Source organism: Mus caroli, unplaced genomic scaffold (genome assembly GCF_978045245.1).
Source record: "Mus caroli unplaced genomic scaffold, Mus_caroli_1 scaffold_10, whole genome shotgun sequence".
Lineage (NCBI taxonomy): Eukaryota > Metazoa > Chordata > Mammalia > Rodentia > Muridae > Mus > Mus caroli.
Window position 1 is genome coordinate 48,282,510 of NW_028227265.1, and position 22,274 is coordinate 48,304,783.

General features: G+C 40.7%; 1 protein-coding gene and 1 pseudogene across 4 annotated transcripts in view; one reads left to right on the forward strand and one right to left on the reverse strand.

Annotated features, from left to right (window-relative positions):
- The window catches only part of Inpp4b (inositol polyphosphate-4-phosphatase type II B), a 793,726-nt gene extending 790,913 nt beyond the window's left edge, over positions 1 to 2,813 (reverse strand). For 3 of the 4 annotated variants that reach the window (XM_029480343.2, XM_085843791.1, XM_029480344.2), the window contains exon 1: positions 2,620 to 2,813. The gene's annotated coding sequence lies outside the window, so the exon portion shown is untranslated. The remainder of the gene's footprint in view (positions 1 to 2,619) is intronic. The other variant, XM_029480345.2, reaches the window with a different exon arrangement.
- The window catches only part of LOC110300678 (glyceraldehyde-3-phosphate dehydrogenase pseudogene), a 34,299-nt pseudogene continuing 14,799 nt past the window's right edge, over positions 2,775 to 22,274 (forward strand).

The following is a 22,274-nucleotide window of genomic DNA, read 5'->3' on the forward strand; positions in this document are numbered from 1 at the left end:
AAATAGCCGGCTTCTCCAGCGCTTAATTTCACTTTCCATTTCAGAAAACTAAAGAGGAATTGCATCATCTTCTAACCAAAGCTGATTGACCTGTCTACAGTACTAGGGCCAGACAGTATTTTGACAGAAGAATCTTGTAAGACTTAAAGTCATTCAATTGACTTGCATCCTCAGAGTGGAGCTGAGGCCAATATTCTAAGAGTACCTTCTGCCCAGAACTCTGATGATTCTTTACATGTTTTGAGGGTCAAGACTCAGTTTATCAAGCTGTTCTCACTTTGTCAGAACAGAGCCCTATATCAAACACCCTATTGGCCATCAGTTTATCACAAATAAATACTGGTTTACCTCATCAGTGAGAATACAATTTAGAATGATAAAAACCAATCAGAAAATGTTTCCCAATGACACAGAGCTTGTAGCCTCATCACAATCACGTTTCATAACCTTTCAAGGACAAAATCTCTTAAGTCACCTTTGAGAGAAACTCACAGAAAAAAAATTCTATATTTTTTATGTTTTTCTTTTAATGAAAATAGTTTTTTCATACATAATATTCTGATTGCATTTTGCCCTCCTCAACTCCTAAGAGATCCCCCCACCTCCTCCCACCTGAATCCACACCCCTTCTGCCTCTCATTAGAAAACGGGCATCTAAAGAAAAAGAATAAAATAAAATAGGACAAGACAAAAACCAAAAATAGAAGAAGAAAAAGAGCCAAAAAAAAAAAAAACCCACAAAACATACACAAGGCTCAGAGACACATATTCTCTCACATACACAGGACTCTCATAAAACGCCCCCCTTTTCCTTCCTTTATTTCCTTCCTTCCTTCCTTCTTTCTTTCTTTCTCTCCTTTATTTTTCTGCAGAAGCATTTTAACTTAGTGCAACTCCTACAGGTTTGAGTTTAAGGCCCATGTGCTGAGCCCAGAGGCACTGATCAATTACTGTGATTTCATGTCAATGTTTCCCTGGAGTATATCCCAAAGAACATGAGCTAATGTATTTCCTCCCACACCGAGTAAGCTGACAGTACCCACTTGTCCAAACCTCTCCTAACTCTACCTCTAACACAGCATCAGGCAGCCACTCTCTTGCTGAGTCTCTGAACCAAGTCAGATTGATATCATTCTCATTCCAGAACTCACTAAGAAAATTTCTGTGCGAGCAAGGTCCTCTAAATGTAGATGTACACCTATAAAAGGGGCCACCTAGTGCCCATCATAGGAGAGATGAATTCATCCCTGTCTTCTGCTCTTTCATGTATTTTATAGAGCTACACCTTTATAAATAACTTCTTTCATACTGAAGGGAAATGTAAGCAAAATGTAATACCCACATAATGACCTCAAATGTCATTTTAGAAAGAGCAAGGAAGCCAGAACCAGGAGAAAGAAAAACATAAAGTAAGATGAACAAAGAAGACATTCTACATCATTTAGACCAGTGTGCCTGAATGTCCTGCAGGGTTTCCCTGGTAAGTTGACGCTGCTGCCAGAACCACATAATCAACTGAGCATCCTTTCCCTTAACAAACCTCGGTCCCCTAACAGCATTGCCGCCTCTCTCTCCTCTGGGGTTTTTCCAATAAGTTTTGTGTGGCTGCAACTATCTCATCAATATGCACATCCTTACCTATAAAGCTTCTGTCTCCAAACAGAAACCTCGGGGTGTCCTCTGGGGCAGAAACCACCTCCCCAGAGGGAAGCAAAATCAAAGGTGGAGAGGGGCAAACACCGGTGCCTCTGGCTCTCGCATCACCTAGAACTAGCCAGTTGCAACCCTGAAAGTCCATACTAGCAGCAGGCTCCTGGGTTTGCTCAGGCCCCTTGCCCTCCTAGAGGGGCCAGATAAGCATAAGTAGGCTGTAGTGCAAATTTGAGACTCCAAAGGATCCTCTCATCACCCTCTCTTACTTTGAAGCCCTGATTTTCTAACTCCTTCTTGACTCCTCTTTGGGGTAGGTAGAACACGAAGGTAGCCTAGGGATAACAGGCCTGACTTGGGGGGGTGTTGGGGGGACTGAGAGGGCAGGAGTTGCTGAAGGTGAGGCTGGAGATAGCCATGAAAAGAGAGCTCTTTAGGCAACTGTGACCCCAGCATGCCTTCCATGTTCTAAGGGCCAGGACCACTTCCTCTGAAGCAGGAGACAGTCAGTGACTGGGACTAGGGTTGAGAAGCAGTCCCTAAGCACTCCCAGTCGCTGCAGCATCTTTTAAGAACAGCTCAAAGGGACCATAAGCTGGGCCAGAACTCAGTGTCACCTGGGGGTTGGAACTCATGTGTGTGTGTGTGTGTGTGTGTGTGTGTGTGTGTGTGTGTGTGTGTGTGGTGTTCACGCCAGACCAATCGAGCTCCACTAGACAGTAATCAGGGTCACAGGGGTACCACCAGCAGCCACCCCTGGGAAGCAAGGCTGAAGGGACGATCTTGGCTGCAAGCTGGGAAACTTGATAAGAAACACACCAGCTGTCTCTCAGGCAGGACTTACTCCCCACCACCACCACCCTGAGCTGTCCGATGCGCACGACTACAGCCTATGGATTCACCCATCCTCACCCTCCGCACCCTGCAAAATTCCCTCCCCGAGCCCCAGGATCCCAGGCAGGATGTTACCTCTTGCAGAGGCTGAGTTGGGGGCGATAGCAGCGGCAGACACTTTTCAGGATGACTTTCCTGCGTTCTCCAGTGAAAGCGTGTGCGCCCAAGCAGAAGCTGTAACCTGCTATTTATAGCGGCGAGCTCAGCACCCGGGGCTGGGAACCCGGAGGATGGTAGCGTGCAGGGCGCGGGCCGAGCCTCCCCGCTCCCGGCTCCCTGCTCCGGGCTGGCAGCTCACGCTCCGCCCGCCTCCCCGCAGCGCGCGCCCGGGAGAAGTTGCTCCTCGCCCGCAGCTCACACGCCCCCTGGCACTGTCGCCACGTCCCCACCCCCAATGCCCTGCCTCTCTTCCTCGTCGTCTTAGGCTCACTCCCTCAGAGCGGTCTCCTCCCAATGTCACCAACCAGCCACCAAAGAGGAGCAGCAGCAGTCTCGCAACTGGTGCAGCTCGCCTCCCTGCCACAGATGGAGTTGGTGGCCCGACCGCACAGCTCAAAATGACCACAACACGCTGCTTCTGTTTACTGACACCCACCACTCAGACTCTGCTGTCTCTGGGGTCAGCTGCCCATCCTGGGGTGCGGGATCACAGGGTCGAAGCGGGGGGGTGGGGGGGAGGCAATCACAATGCGACCCGGACAGGAGAAGCGACTGCAGAAGGGGGAAATGTAAAAGGATGTGAGAAGGTAGCTCAGACTAGTCCCCACTGACTGTCCCCGGGAGGAGGATTGGGCGTTAGAGGAGTGTAAAGCGCTGTCCCACGTTCTGCTGACTTCTGCGTGTCACAGTCCTGAGAACTGCTTCTCCCTTGCCAGTGTTTCCCCCCTAGACCCAGACTGAGCAGACCTGGGCACAGGGGCAGCCCACAGCCACTCCCCACCTTGCAGAGTGCCTAAGTGTTCCCAACCACCAGGCTCGTGCCTTTGACAGCCTGGTTGTGTGGAGACAATCCGCCCTCGGTGTGTTTGAGGTGTCAGAAAATTTTGGTGTGTAATCACGCTGTCTGGAAAGAGACTGAAACTCCCCCACTTCCTTGCGAACAAACCCGAGGGGTGAGGGGTAGTCTGGATAGTCCGGCCTGTGAGGGTGGGGCAAATGGCTCTCTCCATCTGCGCCTTACAGGTGCCACCTGGCGGCTTTCCTAGAGAGGTTTTGACCACTCTGCTCAGAGGTAATTCTTCCCAGAGCTTACCCACAAAGGCACACTAGTCCTTTTTCTTCTTTGCAACCCTTTAAACTGGCACTCTAACTAAAGTAAAAACGCGTGTACACAAGTGTGACATTTGTCACACAAAGAGCCTTGAATCTTAAAGTCAGTGAAATCAATTTGGGTTAAGGCAGTGCTTAACAGTATTACAGTATTACAAAATGGGAAGCTGTTTCTGCCCCCAGCTGTCACCCCTGCTGTCACTGCCTGAATCGAGACATCCATTTACTTCCCAAGTATTTGCTACTAGATATTATCTTTGTTGATGAGGGCAGGGAGTTTGATGGTTTAAATTTTTATGTGTAGGGGGCGGGGTGCTAGTGGTGGTGTGAGGGTGTCTCTGGTTGGTTCCGTTGGTTGATTGGGTGGGTTGATTGGTTGGTGGCTGGGTTGGTTAATGGGTGGGTAATTAAGTGGGTGGGTTGATTGGTTAGGTTGCTTGTTTGATAGGGTGGTTGAGTTGGTTAAGTTGGTTGGTTAGCTGGTTTGGATGGTTAGTTTGGTTAGTTGATTGGTTTGGTTGGTTGCCTGGTTTGGCTGGTTGGTAAGTTGTTAGGGTTGATTCCTTTGGTCAGTTAGCTAGTTTGGATGATTAGTTTGTTTGGCTAGTGGGTTGGTTTAGTTGGTTGGGTTGGTTAGTTGGCTGATAGGTTGGTTGAATTAGTTCTGTTGGTTGGTTGGCTGGTTTGGTTGGTTAGTTCATTTGATTAGTTTGTTAGTTGGTTAGTTCATTGGTTGGTTGATTGATTGGTTGGTTTGGTTGGTTGGTTTGGTTGGTTGGCTAGTTGGCTGGTTTGGTTGTTTGGTTGATTGGTTTTGGTTGGCTAGTTGCTTGGTTGGATTTGTTTGGTTGGGTTGGTTAGTTTTGTTTAGTTTGATTAGATGTTTCATTTGTTAAGTTGGCTTTTCAGATACTTTGTTCAACCTCTACACTCTCAGAGCTTGGAGTAGTATTGAACACACCATGGTTCCAACAAGTGCTTAAAGACTGACTCAAAACCCTGTGGGTCAGAAGCTGGGTTGCCTTCCTCTTACCCTAGTCCCCAAAGTCCTCCCTTGCTTTCTCTCCAATTCATTTCTGTTCTGCTCAGCCATTATATCATCATAGGTGAACTGAAGGGGGAAAAGTGGGATTTTGAGGACCAGCTTGTCCATTAGACCCTATCACTCTTGAGGTGTTGGCTATGCACCTGTAACATGCAGTTGCCAGCCATCTTCATGCAATCTACTGGAAAAATGGTGCAGATCATCTGCTGGCAGAAGTTCAGCCCAGAAAAATACACAGAATGGAAGACAATGAAACTGGGGCTCCAGAGCTTCACCTCACTAGAACTAATGCATCTGTTCTCTGGCTTCAGAGGGAAAAAAAATTAGTGCAAAAGAAGATGGAGATCTTAGACAATGAGGTTAGAGGCTGCCATAGAAGCATCAGAATCAGAAAATTGTTCCCTCTAAAATAGAGTTGTCAAGCAGAGTTACTGACTGGACAGGAACACTCAAAGTGAGACACCCCTCAAAAGCCCCAGTGTGATTAAAATTCAGACACAGGTCATTCTGACCAATCTCCTTTGCAGAAGGATGTGGCATATATATGTAAATCAACTGGAAAGCTTAAAATAAAAAGAGGGGAGTGTTCTATCAGATCTGTGTATCACACAGCATTTTAGAGATTTCCATCAGCCTGCTATGTACCTATTTGGTTATTTGCTGGTACTTTCTCTGCTTAGGTCTGGAAGATTCCAGTGCTTCTGTTGCTTAAATTCATTCAACCTCTGCTTTCACAGCCCTGGAGTTTCAGCCACTAGTGCTCCTGAAATGAAACTCCATTTGCCAGGGAAGGACAGAATAGTTTCTCATTTCCTTTCAAAACACTTTTATAGAATCAAAAGTTAAAGGTGACTCCAAAGAGTTAGCATGCTCTCTAAAGCAATAAAATCAAGCCAGTGGCCATGAGTCTGGTATCACACCTCCTATGCAATAAGGTAGTTAGCATAATTTCCAAATATATATATTCATTATCTTTAGAGAGGCCACTGTGAGCATCTATACTCTAACAATTTTTTGCTATTCAAAATTTCTTCTGAAATGTGTGCTATCAGACTTTGTCCTTAACCATAACCATCCATTCATGTTTATGAAACTCAGCAAAGCAAGTCTTTGGTTTTGCCCATTTTTTTTCTCGTATTGAAAACAGATTCTTTTCTCATACCTTTAATCATATCTTGATTATAGTTTACCCACTCTCTACTCCTCTCAGCTCCTCCCCAGGGGATTCACTCCCTTTCTGTCTCTCATTAGGAAAGGTAGACTTCCAAGAGACAACCACCAAACATTACAAAATAAAATACAATAAGATGAAGCAAAAACTACCATATCAAACTTGGACACAGCCACCCAACAGAAGGAAAAGAGTCCCAAGAGCAGGTACCAGAGTCAGAGACTCACTCATTATCACAGTAACGTGTCCCATAAAATACTAAGTTAATAGCTATAATATACATGCAAAAGACCTATTGTAGGCCCTGTGCTTGCTGCTTCAGTCTCTGTGAGCTCATGTGTGCCTTACTTGGTTGATTCCAAGGGTCTTTTCCCCTGGTGTCCTCCATGTTCTCTGCCTCTGAGGGAAGGGATTTGATAGAGACCTCCAATGTAGACACTCTCTCTGCATAATGTCTGGCTGTGGCTCTCTGCATCCATTCCCATATGCTGTCAGATGAAGCCTCTCTGATGACGATTGGGTAAGACATTTATCTACAAGTATAGCAGAATATCATTAGAAATCATTTTATTGACTTTTTCCCAGTAATATTTTAATTTACCCCAAACTCTCTTCACTATCTAGTTTTTGGTTCTTGGTCACTTGAACTGTGTTGGGCATGGGTTCCTTCTCATGAAGTGGGTCACAGATCAGATCACACATTGATTGACTACTAGGCAGGACAGATTATAGGTCAGGAGTTCTGTGGCTGGATTGGTGTTCATATTTCTCTTTCAGTAGCCTGCAAAGCATTTTCCCATGCCAAAGAGACTAGAGCATATGAGTGAGGGTTCCAGATACCCACCAGCTTGACTTCTTCATGTTCAATGAGTTGTGTGGGTGTTGTCCTCAGCAATGGGGCCCTGCTGTCAGTTGGTGGAAAGCAGCCTTTTGTCTTAGCAATAGCTTGGGATGTTTGGTGATTTCCATGGGAACCCCTTAGCCAATAGCTTAATTGCATGCACTCTGATTCCACCAACGAAAGCTTTGCCTGGCTGTAAAAGGTGGCCAGTTGAGATTCCACACTCCCATTTCCAGGAGTCCTCATTAGGATCATCTTCATAGTCTAGGAAGTTTCACTGCACTCATTTTCACACCATCCCCACAAAGCCCCTCCCCAATCCCAGCCATCTCTCTCCCTCCACCCCATACCCTGCCACCCGGTCCCCAGCCACCTGCACCCAACCCCACCTATTTCCAATCTGCCCTTAATATCTGTTCTATTTCTTCTCCTAGCGAGACCCAAGATCCAGGTATAGATAGAATAAGCATTGTCTGCCAATGAAGAAGCTGATGGCCAATGAGCTGGGGCAGGAAATGGGATTCTGGTAGATACTGAGAGAATAAAGGGAGAATTGGGGAAAGATTTGAGAGAGCTGAGATGGACTAGTCAGGGAGACAGAAGTAAATTAGCAGAAAACAGCTAAAAACTCAGGAAGATGCTAAGGATGATGATAAGAGAGATGTGAAGAAAGAAGCAGGCCAGGACTGAAGGAGAAGGTAACTAACTACATGGTACGTATAAAGTAGTTTAAATAGACTAAATAAGTTAGGAACTAGGCAGAGAGTGAGTCAAAACCTTGTAGCTTAGGCATTTGATAATCAATAATTAACCTCAAAGTTGTCATTTCTAGAGCCACAGCTGGAAAGGAAAAATTGATTTTAAAATTATTTTAACATCCATGCACCCCCTGCTAGTGTTTTCCTCTTTACATGACTTCTCTGAGTCTATAAATTATAGCTTGGTTATCATTTTCTTAATGGCTAATATCCCTTATAAGTGAATACATACCATATTTATCTTTCTGTATTTGGTATTCCTCACTCAGGATAATTTTTTCTAGTTCCATCCACTTGCCTGCAAATTTCATAATGCCATTGTTTTTAACAGTTAAGTAATAACTCCATTATGTAAATGTACATTTTCTTATTCATTTTTCTCTTGGGGGACATCTAACTTGTTTCCAGTTTTTATTTGTTATGAATAAAGCTGCAATGAATATGGTTGAGCAAGTGTCCTTATGTGTGGTAAGATAAAATATCCTTTGGGTATATGCCCAAGACTGGTATATCAGGGTCTTGAAGTAGATCAATTCCCAACTTTCTCAGGAACTGCCATATTGATTTCCATCTTGGTTATAAGAGTTTGAACTCCCATCAGAAGTGATGGAGTATTCCCCTGACCCTCACCAGCATGAGCTATCAGTGATATATGTTATTGACAGGCATAAGATGGAATCCATCTTTTTATTTGCATTTTCCCAATGGCTAAGGATATTGAACATTTCTTTAAAGGTTTTTTGGCCCTTTGAGATTCCTCTACTGAGAATTTTCTATTTAGATCTTTACCCCATTTTTAATTGCATTATTTGATTTTTCAATGTCTAGGGTTTTTTTTTTTTTTTAGTTCTTTGTATATTCTAAATAATTAATCTCTATATGAGTAAAATCTTTTCCTATTCTGTGGGCTGCCTCTTTGTCCAATTTGACAAAGACTGCCTTTCAGTCTTATGAGATGCCATTTATTAACTGTTTATCTTAGTGTTTTCTGTGTTCTGTTGAGAAAGTCTTCTCCTATACCAATGCACTCAAGGATATTCCCCACTTTCTCCCCTATGAGATTCAGTGTATCTGGTTTTGTGTTAAAGTCTTTGATCAACTTAGACTTGAGTTTGACTCAGGGTGATAAGTGTGGATCTATTTACATTCTTCATCATGAAGAGTGCCAGTTTGACCAGCACCATTTGATAAAGATGCTGTCTTTTTGTAATGTGTGTTTCTGGCTTCATTATCAAAAATTAGAGTTCATATGTGTATGGATTTATATCTGGGTCTTCAATTCAACTCCACTGATCAACATGTCTATTTTTATGCCAATACCATGTGATCTTTAGTACTATGGCTTTGTAATACAACTTAAAATCAACAACCTGCAGCAATTCCTTTGTTGTTCAGGATTGTTTTAGCTATCCTGGAGTTTTGTTTTGTTTTGTTTTGTTTTTCCTTATGAAATTGAATATTGTCCTTTTAAAATCTATAAAGGCTATTGGAATTTTGATCAGAATTGCACTGAATCGGTGGATTACTTTTGGTAGGATGGCCATTTCTATAATGTTAATACTACCAATCCATGAGCATGGATGATCTTTCCATCTTCTCACATCTTCAGTTTCTTTATTCAAACACTTGACATTTTTGTCATATGTGTCTTTCACTTGTTTTGTTAGAATTACTTCAAGATATTTTATATTATTTGTGATTATTATGAAAAGTTTTGTTTCCCTGATTTCTTTCTTGGTCCATTTGTCACTTGTATATAGGAGTGGTTTGGCCCAGTTTTTTTTTTAAAAAGTTAACATTGTAAATTAAATTTTGTTATTTGTATACTTACATACACTTATGTATGTGTAATTAAGTTCAAAACAATATTATTAGAGATTAAAATTTTTCCTGACTTAGGCAAAGAGGGTGAATTATTCTGAAATAAGTTAACTATCTCATGGACACCAAGAACAGAATGAAGCTAGGCTTTGGGAAACTGAAAACAAATATTCCATACGGATTTCCCTCCTACTTCATTCTCTGCTTCAATACTACCCCCTTCTATTTTTCCACAGAGTTTCTTTGCTTCTTGATATGCATTGCTATGTGGTTACTATTGCCCCTTGAAATTCATGACTTATGGACCAATTGCCAATTCACACTGAAGCACTATGATTGACACAGTCACCAAACCCTAATCCAGTTAGCCAAGGATAGTAGTCATGTTACCATGTCAAGCAATGATAATAGCAATGAGATGGATAGGAGCTGCAGACTGGATTAGGAGGAAAGGCATCTGAATTACCCAATGAGAAGAGGACCAGGGTTTGTTCCTCTGCTATTAGCTTCTCTTCCTTCTGCTTTCTTGAAGACTGTCATAACAGAAAGTAGGAAGTAAAGAAGAGCAGCCCAAGGAGTGCCGGGGTCCCTGCGTGCAAGTGCATCTGCTTGCCTGAGCAAGGAGTGAGATAGAATGCTTCTCACTGTTGTTGGTGGCCCTAGGGTGACTTGTCCCAGGAGAAATCTCATTTTGTAATCCCCTGATGTGGGACTCCCTCCTGGGTAAGCTTGAAGAAGAAATTAGAATTTTTACAGAGAGTTTACTTTTTCTTTTCCATGGCAAATTAGATAAGAGATGTTTTTAAAATGAAGCGTGTGTAATATAATTTTACATTTATTGAAGATAAATATTCTGCTCTTACTTTGCATAGTATTTTCTAGAATAGCATGTAAATTATATATTTCAAATTCAATCATGTTTCAAATATAATTGGATGGTAGCTACTAATATTCTTATGGTCATAAACACATTTGGGAATTTGAAGAGGTCTGTAGACTTATTCTCCAGAGGGCAAAAAATAGCTGATCTCTGAGCATGTACTCACATTGACAGTGGGGTGATAGTTGGTATATTTATTTGAGTTATAGAATTGAGGGTTCTATGTTGATTTTTATCTTCTCTCAATCATCCCCAATTGAATGGGAAAGAAACAAAAGACAACTTGAACAAAGCATTCAAAATGCTAGCAAGTGTATGTGTGACTGTGTGAGAACCAATCCCAGCATGCTCCATTGCAACAGGGATGTCATAACTAACTATGTGTGAAGCGGTTCCTGGCCACAGCACTCTGAAGTATAAGGAAGGACAGAACACTGCCATCCCAGGGAGATGGGAACTGTATGCAACATGGCTATCTTTGTTTTCTAGGGCTGCTCCAAGACAACACAAAACTGGATAGATTAAACACGGGAACATTTCTTTCAGAGTTCTAGACAATGCAACTCCAAGATCAAGGAATCTGAAGCCTTGATTTGTTTGGTACGTCTCCTTGGCTTGTAGATGCCACTTCTCTGGGCGTCTTTCATGGAATCTTATGCTTTAATTTCTTCTTCTTAAATGACACCAATCATATGAACTAAAGGACCTCTTGAATGATCTCCTTTTTCTCCAGGAACCCTGATGAAGGCACTATTTTTGAATAGTCTTAGCTCCTGAGAATCAGGGAAAAGAACACAATTTATCCATAATCTGTAAACACAGCACTGAACTTCAGAGTCAAAGGAATATAATATGAATCCTGCTGTATGTGATTTAAAAACCCGGGGATAAAAGCCCAGTTTCCTCTTTTTTTGAAAATTTTAGTCTTCAAGGAGATCCTGAATATGTAACTGTGTGCAAAATGAAAACCTGTATACTGTGTACTTGCCTGAATCCTCCAGAGCTTAGATCCCTGATGTCTGTGTGTTGCCTACGTGATGAGGGAAGCTTGAAGCTAAGGGACACTAGGAGGCTTGAGCATCAGTTAGAAGAGAAATCCAATGTGGTAGGAAAGCCCCAATAGGGCCTTTAAGAGGAATCATTATGTTACATATCAATAAAAAATGTAGCTCAGCCAGGTGTGGCGGTGCGCACTTTGAATGGCTGTGCTTGCTTGGGAGGCAGAGGCAGGTGGATCTCTGAGTTTGAGGCCACCCTAGTCTACAGAGAGTTTCAGGACAACCAATACTACATAGAGAAAACCTACCTCAAAAAAAATCATTAAAAAACAAAACTTGTGGCCCATCTGCTGGTGCCAGCAATGACCTCAGAATGGCCTGTGGCTACATTAGAGCCATGCCGCACTTCATTCAAGCATATGTAAAATCAGCTCTTCAGAAAACCGCAGGAGATACCATCACCAGACAGGGATATCCCCAATGTCACAATGCTTTAGAAATATTCCCTGGAACACTCCTTAGCTATTCTAGAGTTGAGGAAGCAGAAGCAGCATTGAATGAGTAAATTGAAAACTAGTATAAACTCGGTTTACGTTCTTAAGTAGGGCAAAGAAAACCAAATTATGTTGTCTGAATACCAATAGTATCTTATGACAAGTTAATTGTATGGAAGAAAGAGTGTCTTCTTCACTTTCAACCCATGGTTTAAAGACTCTACTGACCTACTCTACATACCATGCAGCCCATAACTTCTCAAGGAGTGCTCAGGTATCTCTGAGTGGTTCCATGAGTCCAGATTAAGAACATTTGTCCAAGGGAATCTGTTTTGTTTAGTCCAGTTATATGAAGACATTTTATCTGAATGACACACAAATATTAATAGAAGTTTATATATATATATATATATATGTATGTATGTATATATATATTTGAATTATTTGAAACTATATGTTTAATTTTATTTATTTATTCTTTGAAATTTCATGTGTTTATACAATGTATTTTGATCATATCCTTTCCCTTTCCCAGATCCTCCCAACACATTTCCCTCCCTACCTCATGTATTCTTTTTTTTTTTTTTTAATCCATTGAGTTCAATTAATGCTGCTACGTGGATATGGGGTCAGCCACAGTAGCATGGGCAACCTGCCAGTAGTCATCCCCCAAAGGAAAATGACTCTGCCTCCCTTAGTATCCATCACCTCCAGTCACTCCTCCATCTCTGCTGAAACTTTTAACTTGCTCAGACTTGTGCATGTTATCACAGTTAATGTGAGTTCATGTATGTAATGGCTATGTCATACCCAATAAACAACATGAAATTTTATTTTTTAAAGAAAACCATGTCTATAAATTATAATATAATAAGGTACATGATTACATTTAGTAAATTCCAGAAAAAATACTCACAAATGAGGGTGTTGTAGGCAATCACTGGGCAGAGATAGCTCTACTTAAAGACTGAGGTCTTCAGACGGAGTAACATTTTACTGCTTTGCTTCAACAAGAATAGAGCTATTATTTTCTCACAAAAGACATGAAGTGGGAAAACATCTAAATTAAATGTTATTTTTCATGTTCCCATTTCAACTGCTTTTTATTACATAATTATGTCACTGGTGGCATAAAATTGAGGAGAAACTTAAATATCAGACATATTTCAAGAAATGTTTATAACATCAGGGAGATTTATGGGGGAAGTAAGTTCTTTACAGAAATATATTACTTTTGAATACTTTATTGCATTTCATATTTAAATATATAATTTTTCTGAGGACCCTTATTTTCACAAATTTCTATGTATCCAATAATATTGTCACATTACCATTCTTGATCTATTTTTCTGGAATCATCTATCTCTACCTGGAGGATCATGGTTATCTTCCAGTGGCCTGGTTTACCTGTGGCACAGACACAATGTGATTACCAGAGTGAGTCAAAACAACTGAGGCCACCACCATTCTTCAATTAAACTACTGACTCAAGTGAGACAGCTTCCCGAGAGACCTTGGTTCATCCAAACAAAAATTGTACTCCTATATCAAACAAGTTAAAACCTCACTCACAGTGCTCTCATCCATAGTCTGCCTGCACTTTGTCAGTTGCCTTCCATTGGGGTGTCTGATTCTTTTCTCTGTCAAAAGGTGCTGGTGTTTCCTGCCTCCCAGAGTCTGGCTTTTTGAGTTACTAGACTTTATGAGGCACTGTGCTGTTTTTTTTCTGCTCAGCAATGCCTTCACTGAGACTGAAATGATGAACAAGTAAAGAAGGAGATCGTCTCTTCAGGAAATCTTCTAATATATTTGTTCTGGGTTATCTATGTCATCATTATCTAAAACCTGGTATTTGCCACGGAAGCAATTTACAGAACCTGGGAAAGATGACATGGTTTCACAGACACCAACTGAAGTGGGTACCACAGGGAAGGATGTTTTACCAGAGCCTGTAGTGAAATTTCTTTGCAAAACCTCTTCTAGTGCCTCCTTCTCCTTTCCAGATCTCTCTCCAATGTCTTCAGATCTCTCCTAGAAAACACTCAGATAGACAACTACTAGCAAACGTGGATTGAACTTAGTGGTGGAAGGAGAGAGATGGAGAAGGCAAAGCTTTACTTTCATCACTTAGTGTATTTAAAGTTGATGTCCCTGAATGTTCTAGTATCTATTTTCTACAGTGTTTGCTCTAACATAAGTATTTATTGAGTATCTCTGACACACAAGGGACAGGAATATGGAAGCATGTGGATAATCCCAACAAAATTTAGTTGAAAGATAAAGGCAAGGATACAAGTACACAAATTGATTCAAAACCAAGTGATATACTATGTACCAATAAAACAATCTAAAGAACTGTAAAACTTAAGAAGCAGGAGAAACCAAGTCTAATTGGAAGGATACGAAATAATCTTCATGAAGTAGGTTGTACTTGATACAGTAAGGATATCAAGGAACATAATTGTCAAATATTCCACACTATGTCTGAGCAAAGGCTATCCAGTAACAACCTCACCCTTCCAGTGTGATTTGTACATGTCCTTCTTGAAGACCATTGGTCCCCATCTGTGCTGGCCTTAGTTTACCAATGTGTCTGTATAACAGGTTCCTCCTGGAAACCAAAATCCTGTTTTATTTTATGTAAAGATACAAACTCTCATTTTCTAGGAAATTTTATTTTTAATTAATTTTGACCAAATTGGATCTAATTTGAACCTTTCACTAACACTGCCTTAGATCTCCTGCCTGGACGAGGCTTGTTCAACCATAGCATACCATCTAAGAAACATTTTCCTGAAAACTTGTACATTTTCCACAACATGGGTAGGAACTTTGGTCCCCCACAAAGACAGCTTTGCCCACTGGTACATATATACAGTGATGCCACATCAATATAAATGTAGAATGTGAGAAGTCCCATTGTTAGAATTTTTTAAAATGGGTCTCAAGGTTCCTACTGATTACCTCTGGGCTACCAGCTTCTGAGGGAAAACAAATGATCACATTCATTCTCTGGATTTTTCTCATCCTCATTTTCTGACCTCTCTCCTCTCACCATTTTCCACTTCGTTGTTCTATTCCCTAAGCCTTTCCCATTCCATAACCTTCTCTCTCTCTCTCTCTCTCTCTCTCTGGTAACCATTATACTTCTCCTTCTCACAGATGTAAAATCAGAGCAAACACAGAGAATTAGAGTAGCCACAGGGAGAAAAAAAATCATCTGAGTTATTAAAAAAATATTGTGTCCTATATAATACAGAAATAAGAGCATGCAGTGTAAAACCATTAACTCACTGAAGACTTGAATTTTCAGTCACTTTGAATATACACTGGTGTGTTCATTTCTGCCTTATATTCCACAAAGTAGAAAGGAACACATTTTTCTTTGCAAATAGAACATAAGCTTATTAGAGAATTGCCATAATATTCTCTACAGTAAAAGCTGAGAAATCATTACAGGTGGTTCAGAAATGTTCTTTTGAAACACAGCACTTATAAGCAAATAGAACAATTTGAAATATTAAAAAAAAGCACAGAAGAAATTTACCAATAAGAAAAGACAACCACTTCATTTGGTCTAAGATGAAGTAACAGTTTTCAGGACAGATTTCAGCTTCCTGAATGTTCTAATGCTAGCAAATGGATTAGTCCCTTTATGCTTTCCACAAAGCAGAAGATACTTGAGATCATCGGTATGTTCTTGCTTTGAACCAACAAAATCCTAGATGCTTGTAGCCTTGACTATTTTTTACAAATTTGATAGATGAGTTATACCACAAACAGTTGAGGAGCACCATCTATTTCCAAAGTTTGAGCATTTTATCAAGTTTTCATAACAGAGTTTTAACTTGAATCATGTGTCGATTTTTAATAAAGTACTTTGGTGTGTTTTGTAATGGCAAAACAAAGTAAATATGAACCTACAGGGACTCATAGGGGGAAAGACAAGGAGTTCTCTATGACAATAAAAAGTGCTTGCTTTATTCTGGGTCTTACTCACTATGTAGAGATGACTATACCTCCTGCAAGCAGGCTTTGAAACTGATTTAAGTGTAGTAGGTAAGGGAGAAACTGGATTTGTCTCTTTAGCTAGGCATTAAAAGCTTTACAGAGAATTAAGATCCAGGATATATCCTGAATTCTGTTGTCAGACCAAGCAGCATCGGCTCTCACATAATTCTGCTCTATTGCCATGTCAAGGGCAGTTCAGAACAATCCAGTAGAATGGAGTGGGTGGTCTAAATAGCAAATAATTATTGCTCATGGTTGTGAAGCCTTGACAGTCTAAGATTAAAGGACCGTTTGATAGCACTCCTAGGGAGGGCCCATTTCTGGTTTAGAAAAACAAACAAACAAACAAACAAACAAACAAAAGCACTGTCTAGCTAGAGCTTTATGTGGCCACAACAGAGTTCATTTCTTCAGCCATCCTCATGTAAGAACAGAAATGCTATCCATGCATAAAGGGTCTACTCTTGGGACCTATTTGCCAGTAAAAGGCTCTATTAAAGTTTTGCCGTATGAGTTTCAGACAGAAGCAAATGTTCAATATGTAGCATTCTCTGTATCAGTTACCTTTGCATAGCTATAACCACGATACCTAAGAGAACAAGTTAAATGGAAAAAGATTGATTTTTCTCATCATTTCAGAGGGTTTGGTCCATGGTTGGTTGTCTCGAGCATTAAGGCAGAATATCCTGGTGATAAGCACATGTTGGGGAAGAACTTCTTCACCTCCTGATGGGTCAGAATTGTAGTCAAAGACTAGTAGACCTGGGGCAAGATACTGGCAGAGACCTGCTCCCTACCTCTTACTTTCTTCATACCTCCTAAAGTTTCCAGAAGCCTCGAAATAGTGCCACCACCTGATGACCTAGGCTTATGAACCTGTAGGAACATTTCATATGCAACCCATAACACTGCCAGTCTTGGTTACTCTTGTGAAAGTACCTTATATCAAAGAAAGGCCTTAGAAGAGGCCTGTTCTCTGTGTGCCTGTTCTGCTCCTGGTCATCCCTTCCCACATTCACTCCATGGCACAGTGGTATCTAGTACAGAAACAGGAACTTAGTGAGCCATGGCTCATGCTATTCCTCCTCTGAGTAAATAAGATGGCAGCAACAGTCTGGAGAAGACATGTTAGAACCAAAAAGTGCTTGGCTGTGATGACTGTTCAAATGGAAGGAAGTGAACCGAATATAAACTCTTAGGCCCTAAAATAGAATGAGGTTCATGTTCTATGACTTTCACATTTAAAGTAAGGGTAGTAGCTATAATGAACATATATAGTGATATAGTGGGTGAATAATTCAATACCAAAACATTATGGCATCTGGTCTACCTCGTAGGTCCCTACTCTGTAGAATAGCTGTTTTGTTGCTATTCCTAGGGAAGCAGTCACCTTCTATGGGACAGCTATGAATAGAGAGATGAAGGAAAGCTTCAGCTTTGGCATCTGTGACCACTGTTTCATTCTTTTCTGAATCTTTGATCATCAACACTTTGCAGCAGATTTCATCATCTCTATTTCTATTTAGACATTCCTTGTCTCCTCCTATCATTGACAGAATATGATCTATTCCCTTTAGGCTAAATTACAATTCAATCCACCGGGCTAAGATCATTAAAACTTCTCCTGTAGAAAAGAGACACTCTTACAGCAACTTAACTCATAGGAGGCTGCCCCACACATAAGTAGGCTAGCTTCAGATCAAGTGTCTACACTTATCCAGGGGCTGTAGAGGGCAGCCTGTCATTGTTTCTGAGAGTAGTATGCTGCAAGCTAGGATTTCAACTTAAGAGGAATGCTGGGAACCAGTCCAGTAGGGATCCTTGCTAAAAACAAACATACCTTCAAATACCGAAGATAAAAGTGATTGGTGAATGCACATATCCACATAGCAAAATATTTCTGCTAAAGGTCATAGAATCCAAGGGAGAGATTCAAGTACTTATTGCTACAACAGCACTTAGAGATGGGTTAAGCCAACACAGCATGGGAAAGTTGAATCTCTCACTGTTTAGGTCAAACCCCTAATCTGTTTTTTGTTGTTAAGCTTTGCCTTTCTAAAGTAATAAAAATGCTGCCTACACTTTGCGGTGCTCTTTATAATAAAGCACGGGGTTGTGGCTTTTACTATTGCAGAGACAGAAAGCATACTACTTGAAATAGTAAACCACAGCATGATTGTTTCTTGACAATCTATATTCCAGAGAGGCTGAAGTTTATTTATGTAAGTATTGATGACAGACTAAAATTTTATTATACACAGGCTAAAATTTTATTATACACAAACCAATTTAAAATGTTCTTAAAGTGAGCAAAAATAGATAAGTCATCTCTGCTTGCTCAATTACATAGTTTCCAACAAATTCAGAATCCTTTGTTTATATTCCCATGGCACATAATTGTTTATATTACCTGTAAGCAGAGTTTTCCTTAGGAATTTGGGGTACACAATTAATGCTAAAATTTGACGGGCTTTTATCTGTGTTGGACAGTACTCTCAGTCAAAATGGCTTACTGGTGAATAGACTCAAAATCAATATTCCAAGGACCTAATTTTGCAAAACCCTGGTTCTTGGACACTGAAATCTGTCCTCCATTGAAGCTTAGCTATTTGAGTCTACAGTCTCAGCCCTGGTTAGCTTTCAGAGCCTTCAGTGAGAAGGATGTGAGGACAGAACAGGAGAAGCTAGAGTCTTCGAAGATACTCACTGTTCACTTGCCCCAAAGCCTGTGGCTAGTCTCCTAATATCTCCATTTCTAAATTCAGGTTCCTGAAAATAAGCTGAGTGTCATGGGCAGATCACTCAACTTATGTGGATTTAATTTCATTGATAGTGAAGAGTGTGTCAAGATATTCATGAAACACCCCAATTTTTCCTTAGTCCCTGTAACCCTAGAATTAGAAGAATAATGGGGCAGGATAGTATTTTTAAGGACCACTGAGATCCCTAAAGTCCCCATGAGTGAATCGGGGGTTAGAAAATCACAACCTGGGGGCCAAATCTAGCTAGCAATCTATCTTATATAAGTCTTGCAAACAAAGACCATTTTTTACTTTGAAAAAATTGTTTAAACATGAAAGAAAAAGATAGGCAACAGAGACCATATGCAGCTCGCAAAGCCTAACTTGTCTATTTGCCTCTTTGGAGGAAGACTTGCCAATCCATGAACTAATTTGTCACCCAGTGTCAGCAAAATGATACAGCCTTTGGCTCACAGTTGCTTGTGCCAACAGAAAGAAACAGATTCTGTGGCCTCTTTGGGGGGTATTAGAAAAAGAGCATTTACCAACTTGATAAGTGTATATTGGGTAACAGAATCTGTACTCACAGGCTTCAGAAAACAAGCCACATATGGAGCCACAGCATCGGTGTGAGTCATTCTCTTATTGTCTCTGATAAACCACTGATACTGTAACAAGGACCCATCTAGTTTCTCAGTGCTCACAAAGAAGAGCTAAACGAGGATCTAAGAACTGAATGAGGTAGGAAATGATTTGAAGGTACAAGAGCAATTTGTAGCCTTGCCTTTCCAACTGTCTGATAGTAACACTGATCCTTCTACCCCAGCAAGTGTGTGGTGTTGATCTGGGAAGCACTTTGAGTGCAGAGGCTTCCATACACCTTGCTAGAGCTTTAACTCTATGGACACAGAAGCAATATAGAGATTCTTAAGAGTATGTCTATCCTAGGTACGTATGGACATTGGGAAAGTAACTGGGTGCATGTTGGCCTGCCATAAGGCAATCCCAGATCATCCCCCATTTATACTTCCTGAACCCAGTAAATAGTGGACCACAGTTAATGCTGGTCACCTGGAATTAGCACGACGAGCCATGCAGCATGCCATAGGGTACTTTCTCCAGTTACTAGCATTCTTTGTTATGAGCTGTGAGTCTGTGGGACAGTAGAGGCGTTATAAATTATAAATCTAGTTCCTTGGATTACCTAAAGCATTCTTATTGCTTTGATATTACTTTATACAGATCAAGGAAATAATGGGCTACATAGCATCTCTTTCAGTCCTGGGAACCTCTAATCAGCTGACCTCTGCCAATGATCCCTGACAATTAAACCCTGTGATCATTGCTCAAGTCCACCTATCTATGATAATTATGTCTGCCTTCCCTCTGTCACTGAGCCCAATCCCCTGGGACTTTATCAAGTAAGAGAAGCCCAAGTCCTTTTGACTATAAAAGACAGATCTCTGAAACTTATTTCTTGGTTAAAGTGGAAGCTTATTGAAGAAGATGCTTCTGGTTCCTGCATTGGGTTATGATCAAATGTTGATAAGTAATTCACACATTATCAATATGTCCCAGTATTTCTTTGTCTTTATATTCATTTCTCTACATGATCCTAAGGAGTGATTGGCAGCATAGCTCTAGCATCAACTAACACTGCACCCACATTTTTATGAAATGCTGTTCAAGTGAACATATTGAACCCAGGATCTCTGGCAAGTGCACTCAACACAAAATATTCAACTCAGTCTAAAATTACATCTCTCCCTTCATTGGTAGAGTTGTTGGAATCTGTTCTCAAACATATTCCAGGTTTCTGACATTGCAAATGAGCAAAGCCTTGTGACTGCTTTTGTTGGTTAAACCTTTTCCTTCCAGCTCATAATTTCTGTTTGCAGCAAAGCCAGCATGCTGGGAACAGATTTGGATTACTGGATTGGAGGAACATGACAGGACAGGTAGAAGATTGGCTTCCTGGTATGATGGTGTTTGTGGGTCAACTTGGCAAAGTTAAGAGAACCTAAAGAATGAGTAGATTATTTTTCAAGGTATCTATGGAGAAGCTCCTATATGAGTTTGTAGTCTACATACAGAAGTAGTCCACCTTCTGTGTGCACAAGCCCCATTTGATCAACTGGCAGCTGGGAAGGAAGGAATGGAAAGACAGAGAGGAGACCACTTTTCTCCCCTTTTCAAAGCTCTGGAGCTGTCAAGACCTATAAGAGCAGATTCCAATTCACACAGGATTTATACCTTATATTGCAGACTGGAGGCTACATCAGCCAAGGACTTGCACTGAGTCATTGTATAGGTATCTATCTCTCCCTCTCTCATTCTCTCTCTCTCTTGCCTTTTAGAATACTTGTCATGAACCTTAGTAACTCCCATAATTATGAGCTAATCTCTCTATTAAGGCTAGTTTCTAGTCTGTCTGTCTATCTATTTATGTGCCTGCACCACAATCTACCAGTTTCATTCTGTTGGTTGTCTCTGGTGATGCTAAGCAGCACTTCATTTTCAACCAGTCTGGGAATCATCTAGGAGTCATACCTTCTGTAATTCCTTAGGTCTTACGAGGATTTTCTAAATTTCTAGTTTAACTGAGGATAGAGTATCTACCCTGAATGTGATAGGTATAATCCCAAGGTCTGAGGACCTGGATTTTTTACAATTTTTTTTCCAATGGGGAGAAAGAACTGATTACCAACATTCTTTTCTCTCTGTTTCATGACTAAGGAAGTATACCTCGCACTCCACACCACCATGATAAACTGTATCCTCTTTTAAACTGTGAGCTTAAGTTTCTTTTGTCAAATATTTGGCATTTGGCCACACTACAAAGATAAGTGACCAGTATAACAAATGAGTAAATCTCTGAAGTTAAGATCATCACAGACCTGTCAAGATAAAAGAAAAAAAAATCAGTTTGACACAATGGATTCTTTTGCTTCTTTCAAAGAATCCTGACTGGTATTTGAGCTTTCAAGAATCTTGGGCATTTGGAGATCTGTCCAACTTGCCTTTCATTTTTCTTAGTCCCATTCTATCCAGTAAGTGACCCAACACTTGAGTTAGAGATCCACCCTGCCTTGCCGATCAATTCAGCAATAGGAAGTATCCCATTCTAACTGTACGTCTGCATTTTCCCTCTACCAAGTCAGCACAGATGAGAAAGAAGAGACTCCCTAAGGAAGCACAGAGGCTATTGTGGCTATCTGACCTCGCTTTATGAAAAGAAGTTTACATTGTGGTTTATCGTTTTTCCTTCTTTAAATTCTCTGAGCAGATTGGGGAAAAAATCCCATCGTACTCCAAACACACACACACACACACACACACACACACACACCCTTATGTTTTTAATTTTTCCAGATGAATTATTTCGTAAGTCTTATCTTTAATAGACTTCCTATTCTAAATAATCTCAGGTAAGGATTTATGTTAATACAGAATCACAGGTACCCTAGTCCATTTTATGTTGCTAACAAGATCTATTTACCTTCAGTTCAAGCACCTGGGCCAATCTCTTCAGAATCTTATTTCTTTGAGAGACCATGGCTTGTAATTTCCAGAGCCAGCAACCACTCCATTAGGATTTAATAAAGAACAAAACAGATCCCCACTTGTGTCAACAGAAAGTAATTTGTTTTGTAGAATATTCAATGGCTTATAAAACTGCTTATAAACTAAAGACTGTGCTT